The sequence below is a fragment of the Ahaetulla prasina genome, chromosome 6, assembly GCF_028640845.1.
Source record: "Ahaetulla prasina isolate Xishuangbanna chromosome 6, ASM2864084v1, whole genome shotgun sequence".
Classification (NCBI taxonomy): domain Eukaryota; kingdom Metazoa; phylum Chordata; class Lepidosauria; order Squamata; family Colubridae; genus Ahaetulla; species Ahaetulla prasina.
This window is the reverse complement of record NC_080544.1, coordinates 2191473-2198224: the sequence shown is the minus strand read 5'-3', so window position 1 is coordinate 2198224 and position 6752 is coordinate 2191473.

Sequence of the window (6752 nt, the reverse complement as noted above, 5' to 3'; positions counted from 1 at the left end):
ATATATATATATATATATATATATAAATATATATATATATATATATATTTACTCATATGTGTTTATATACTATATAATCTTTTTGTATGATATATATATATATATATATATATATATATAGGAAGAAGAAAAGAAAAACAATAGGACAGGAACAGTAGGCTCCCTCTACTGCATTTTGACAAGTTTAGAAAATACAGGAAGTTTAAATCATACTTTTAAAGTAAAGTAAAGTAAAGTAAAGTAAATCATACTTTTAAAGTAATGTAGGAAGTGAGCACCCACCCCACTCCTAGGAAAATGAGATATTTTAGGAAATATTAAAAGGGCAGAATATTTCCCCTAAAAGGGAGGCAGAAACTCAGCCCACCCCCTCTTTGTCAATGGGCCATTAAGGCCTGGGCCAGTCTATTCTACATAACAAAGATCTACCTCCTGCAGTCAGAGCCATAGTAGGAATTGCCCAAAGTCTTTTCATTACATCATTACCCAGCAAGAGCAAACCAAGCCTGGGACTCAAAAGACAACCTATAAAGTTATCCCTTTGTATAACTTTGGCCCCATAGGAGTCTGACAACCAATCAGAACACAAGCTCAAATTCAAAGCCCAAGAGATGGCATAAAACCCAGGCACTCTCAGCATCTCTGCCCTTTTTGCCTAGGATCTCAAGCCACGTGATCCTGTTGTTGGTTTTTTTTTTTTTTTGCATTTATATCCCGCCCTTCTCCGAAGACTCAGGGCGGCTTACACTATGTTAGCAATAGTCTTCATCCTATTTGTATATTTATATACAAAGTCAACTTATTGCCCCCAACAATCTGGGTCCTCATTTTACCCACCTTATAAAGGATGGAAGGCTGAGTCAACCTTGGGTCTGGTGGGACTAGAACCTGCAGTAATTGCAGGCAGCTGTGTTAATAACAGACTGTCTTACCAGTCTGAGCCACAGAGGCCCTGTTCATCGATAAACCTAAACAAGCAACTTCCATGAATCCAGTGTCTTTTTCCCACTTGGAAAAACTGAACCCAGATAGACATTTCTTCCAACAGTAACTATTTTACAATTAAGGCAGAGGTCATGCTTGTGCTCTTTGCCTCTTCCCTATTACTACAAGAACGCTGCCCAGGGATCATGTCCCCATCAGCTGAACGAAAGAAACTGCCTGGTTGTATAATTAATCATGGCAAAAATGCTATGGATAAAGTATTTGCCATTTTCCAGATTTTATTAGATGCTGCATCGAGAGAAGGAGAAATTCTTAAAGGATTCTGCCAGGATTTCCTAACCTATAATCCACAGCAGTGATTTAGAAGGGAAAAATAAAGGATGGACGTGGAAATCTATTGGGTATAAAAGGAATTATCTGAATATTTACACCAGGGGTAGTCAACTTTTTTATACCTACTGCCCACTTTTGTATCTCTGTTAGTAGTAAAATTTTCTAACCACCCACCGGTTCCACAGTAATGTGCCATGTATAGTTGTCTATGCATGCCTCTCACGCATCATGGAGTGGGTTTGGGGGGGGGTGGCTACCAGCTCTCATTGTCTGTTACAGCTGGGTGGTGTGGGGGGGAGATGCGCGAGCTATTCTGGGACGAGGCTCTTTTGTTTGCGGTCGCACTATAGCACCATTTAGTTTCACTTATGTAATGTGAACTAAACTTATGCGCGGACGATACAAATAGTATATTTTCAGACATTTTAATTGTCACGGGGAATTTTATGAAAACCTAATGAAAATGTTTTTAAATAATGCTATGAAAAATTTTTTAAAAAGTCAATGAAATTTAAAAAAAGGAAAGTGCTTCAGTATCGGACAAAACCCCTACCGCCCACCATGAAAGCTGGAATGCCCACTAGAGGGCGGTAGGGACCAGGTTGACTACCACTGATTTACACTCTTGATGCCATATGCTCCCAGTATTATGAAGTATAAAATGCTGAAATATTACATACAATTATCACATTGTTCTATTCTAGGGGTCTCCAACCTTGGTCCCTTTAAGACTTGTGGACTTCAACTCCCAGAGTCCCTCAGCTAGCAAAGGGACTCTGGGAGTTGAAGTCCACAAGTCTTAAAGGGACCAAGGTTGGAGACCCCTGTTCTATTCTATTCTATTCTATTTGTTGTGCCTCGTCCTCCCTCCTCACCTCAGCCGGGCCCCTCCCATCTCCAACCGGGCCTTTTATCAGACTCCGAGTCTGATAATGAAGATGAACGGCCTGTCGTGCCTCCAGCCCCCGGCCCTGGCCCCATGCCGGGAGAGGATTTCAGGAATGAACAAATAAACCTGATAAACCTCACTCCTACAGCGTGTGAGCAGGAAGCCAGCCACGTGCTAGAATTACTGACAGCAGATCCATCTGAAGAGAATTCAAAGTGGGAAGATCCTCGCTTCCGGAGATCTGAGAGGCGACGCCAGCAGAAGGAAGGGAGGGGCAGGCCTGGATAAATGCTGAGTCATGGAGCCACACCCCACAGCCTATATAAAGGACCTGCTTTTGGCATTCCAACCTTGAGTCAAGCAAAGTCTCATCTAGTTTGCTGAAGTTACAACTTGGACTCCTGCCTGCCCTGAGAAGCCTCGAAGGACTTTGACAAGCTGCAGAGGTGTTGTGCCTCGTCCGCTTTCCCCACAGCCAGGGCCTTCTTATCTGCTTCCGAACGCTGAGGAATGTCCTAGCATACCTCCCGGCCCCAGCCCTGGCTCCATGCCCAGACAGGCTGAGGACGAAGAAGCACCTCCAGCCCCCAGCCCTGGCTCCATGCCCAGGCAAATGGAGCAACTAGACCCCTCCCCCTCCCCCACAGCATGTGAGCCTGAGGAAGGTCAATTACCAACAGCTGCAGACTGGAGTGACCCTCGCTTCAGGAGAATTGATAAGAAGGAAGAGAGGGGCAGGCTGGGATAAGTGCTGAGTCATGGAGCCACACCCCATGGCCTATATAAAGGATCTGCTTTCTGGCATTCTCTGAGTCAGGCAAAGTCTAACTTGGATTGCTGAAGTCACTTCCTGGTCTGCCTGCCTGCCTTGAGAACTCTGATAGGACTTTGGCAGAGCTGCAGAGGCACGCCTGATTCGGATTTCCCTGACCCGGTCGTCGGAGGGGGAGGGGGACACTATTCTATTCTATTCTATTCTATTCTGTTCTGTTCTGTTCTGTTCTGTTCTGTTCTGTTCTATTCATATATCTAATCTGTTATACATGAGATTCATTATATGGCATGATCCAGTGGTGAAATCTGAACCAGTTTACTACCGGTTCGCTGGCTGCGCATGCGCACTGAATGCATGCATACACAGTGTGCATGCACAGTGCGCACCCTGCACCAAATGTGAGGTGTGCGCTCACGCATGCGCAGTGCACGCCAAAAGGAGGCATGGGGGTAAGTAGAACAGTGCACAGTGGGGTGATCAGCTGTGGCGCGTGATCTTGCCTAGTAGATAATAGGCAAAGTTGCAATATATTGTGGTTGTGTTCACACAACTTGTTGAACTAAATCCCAGCGGCTACATTTGTACAACATGCTAAGTTAGTGTGAGCTTTGTTGGTTTTTTTTTCAGAGTCAGTGTGTTATCATTAAGGTTCTGTGTTTGGTGAAAACCCAAGACATTGAAAAATGTAGTAAGCAAGGTATAGATGTGTTGTGTCAACACAACCACTTTATAAAACACGAGATTGCCTTGGGATCCCCCTCTGTCTTGGCTCTGTGGACAGAATACACAACTCACCACCTGAACTGTACCAACAAAACCACTTTAGAACTTTCTTGTGCTGTTTGGGATTTTATGTGGGGGGTCGAAGGAGAAAATGGCTACCTTGATTAGCCAGATTAACAAGGCATTTCATTAAGCAGATTTTAATGCCAGTACAGGCAGGATTTCATAGAGGCAGAGGAACTAGAGATCAAATTGCCAACATACGCTGGATCATGGAGAAAGCTAGGGAGTTCCAGAAAAACATCTACTTCTGCTTCATTGACTATGCTAAAGCCTTTGATTGTGTGGATCACAACAAATTGTGGCAAATTCTTAAAGAGATGGGAGTACCAGACCATCTTATTTGACTCCTGAGAAACCTGTATGCGGGTCAAGAAGCCACAGTGAGAACTGGACACGGAACCACGGATTGGTTCAAAATTGGGAAAGGAGTCCGGCAAGGCTGTTTACTATTTAACTTATATGCAGAACACATCATGAGAAAGAAGGACTCACTGGAGAAGAGCCTAATGCTGGGAAAGATTGAGGGCAAAAGAAGAAAGGGACGACAGAGAACGAGGTGGCTGGATGGAGTCACTGAAGCAGTAGGCATGTGTTTAAATGGACTCCAGAGGATGGTAGAGGACAGGAAGGCCTGGAGGAATTTTGTCCATGGGGTCGCGATGGGTCGGACACGACTTCGCAACTAACAACAACAATGCCAGGAAAAAGAGGGGGGGAAAGGATGTAGGGTGCAGAACTTTGCAAAGGAAATAAACAAAAATCCAGCCGTCATTTATTAGTGAATTGATTGAAGAGGGAGGAGAACTTGATAAATTGCATGATGTAGGAGATGACCAGGCTGAGCCCGAGGAAGAGATCAAACGTGTCATCAACCTCAAGTCCCTTCACACCCACAAGAGATCTCAGTCCATTCCACCCTGAATTCCCATGACTCTTATCTGCCGCCAATTTGCTTTGACTGTCAGTAGTTCAGATTCTTGTAGAGAGCTTAAGCTTGCAATACATCTTTATACTTTATGTCAGGGGTCTCCAACCTTGGTCCCTTTAAAACTTGTGGACTTCAACTCCCAGAGTTCCAAAGCTCCCAGAGCTTTGCTGGCTGAGGGACCCTGGGAGTTGAAATCCACAAGTCTTAAAGGGACCAAGGTTGGAGACCCCTGCTTTATGCAATATATCTTTATTTGAACTGCCTGGACTTTCGGATTTCCCCAGTGCTTAACACTTGCATGTCTTTATCATAAATTAACTCAAGGGTGTCTGCAGAGTATGCTCAAAAAAATGCAAGATGGTGACTATTAAATTATACAATTAAAACTGCTATCCTGACTTTTTTTGACCATCCCTTGATGGCTCTTTTCTCATATAAGGCTGATGGTCATCTGTTCAGTTATCCTATTTCACAACATTCCCTTTTCTCTCTTTCCCATCTTCTCCGAGTTATCCATGACAGTGGTGAAATTCAGCCGGATCTATCCGGCTCGCGCGATCCGGTAGGGCAGGTGGCGGGAGGCTCTGCCCACTCACCCGAACATCATCACGTCCCATTTTTGACCCTCTGCGCATGCGCCGAAGGCTCTGCGCATGCGTGGAGCAGGCACATGTGTTCATATTTGCGATCCGGTTGCGAAGATAAGTGCATTTTACCCTGATCCATGAGTGCCCCTCTGCACTCTTTCAAGTCCAACCATCGGCCCATCAAGCCAATTTTCCCATGGGACAATGGAAAGTTAAACTGGTTGCTTGGAGCTTTTGAAGAATTTCTGACATAATTCTGTCTCTTCTGCCCACCCCACCCCAACAACTTTGCAATCACAAGGACTTCATTTTGGAATAGGGAGTTTGGTCGAAGAGTTCCTACAAGAACCGAGAAAAGTCCATCAGGACAAAGATTTGTTTTATTTCCAAAAGCATCAGGCAAGAAATTGGTATGTTGTCAGAATGTCATTTTGTATTTTTGTGTATGATTGTCAGGAAAGAAAGAACCTATCTCCTCCTTCCCCTTTCTGGTCTAATTTGCGGCAAGATTGTTGTTACTATAGCAACCTGGTTGATCTACTGCAGGCTGGGTTTGTGTTTTTTTTAATGAAATCAACTTCCACAAGCACATGCGCCCGGGCTGATCCCACAGGAGGATCATAGTTCCTCTTTCTGACTTGCTTCAATAGTCCCAGGAGAACACAGGAATGCTGCAGTCAGGTGTGGTATTCGTTGTCTAGTTTTGAAATAAACAAACACCAGTCAAAACTCCCAAGAGAAAACAATGGTAATTTTATTTACTACTGTAGAAAGTTAGCACCCACCCTTCTCCTAGAAGAATGACATATTCTAGGAAATATTTAAAAAAGGCAGAATAATATATTTTCCCTAAAGGAGAAACAATGTTTCTAAAGACATAAACTCAGAGCCTCAGCTGCCTTTCCGCCCCCGCCCCGCTCCAGCAGATATTTTGTTGTCAATCCAGGGGTGAAATCTATTTACTTTCCCTACCAGTTCAGAAGTGCACGCTCCGCTCGCATCACATGCAATTTTGGACCCCCTGTGCATGCGCAGGGGGTTAAAAAAAAAAAGGTTTTAACCAGGAAGTAACAACGACCCGGTGGGTGGGCAGAGCCTCGAACTGTCGCTGTTACCGATTCTCCGAACCACCTGCTGCCACTGCTACCAGCTCGGCCAAACTAGTCTGAACTGGTAGCATTTCACCCCTGTGCCAACCTATCTACAAGACAAAAGGCTGGGCCAGCTTATCTACAAAACAAAAGACCTTCACCCTCAGGACATAATAGGATTAGCCCTCTACCCTTCTCACCACATGGCACCTGGGAAGATTGCATCACCCAGCAAGGTTCAACCAAGCCTGGGACTCAAGACAGCTTACAAAGTTACCCCTTCATGGCCCCATGGGAGCCTGATAACCAATTAGAATACATGCCCTTGACACAGAAGCAGGAAGTAAGTTCAAAGGCCAAGAGAGGGTATAAATCTCTCTCTCTCTCTCTCTCTCTCTCTCCCATGTGCTCAATTGCC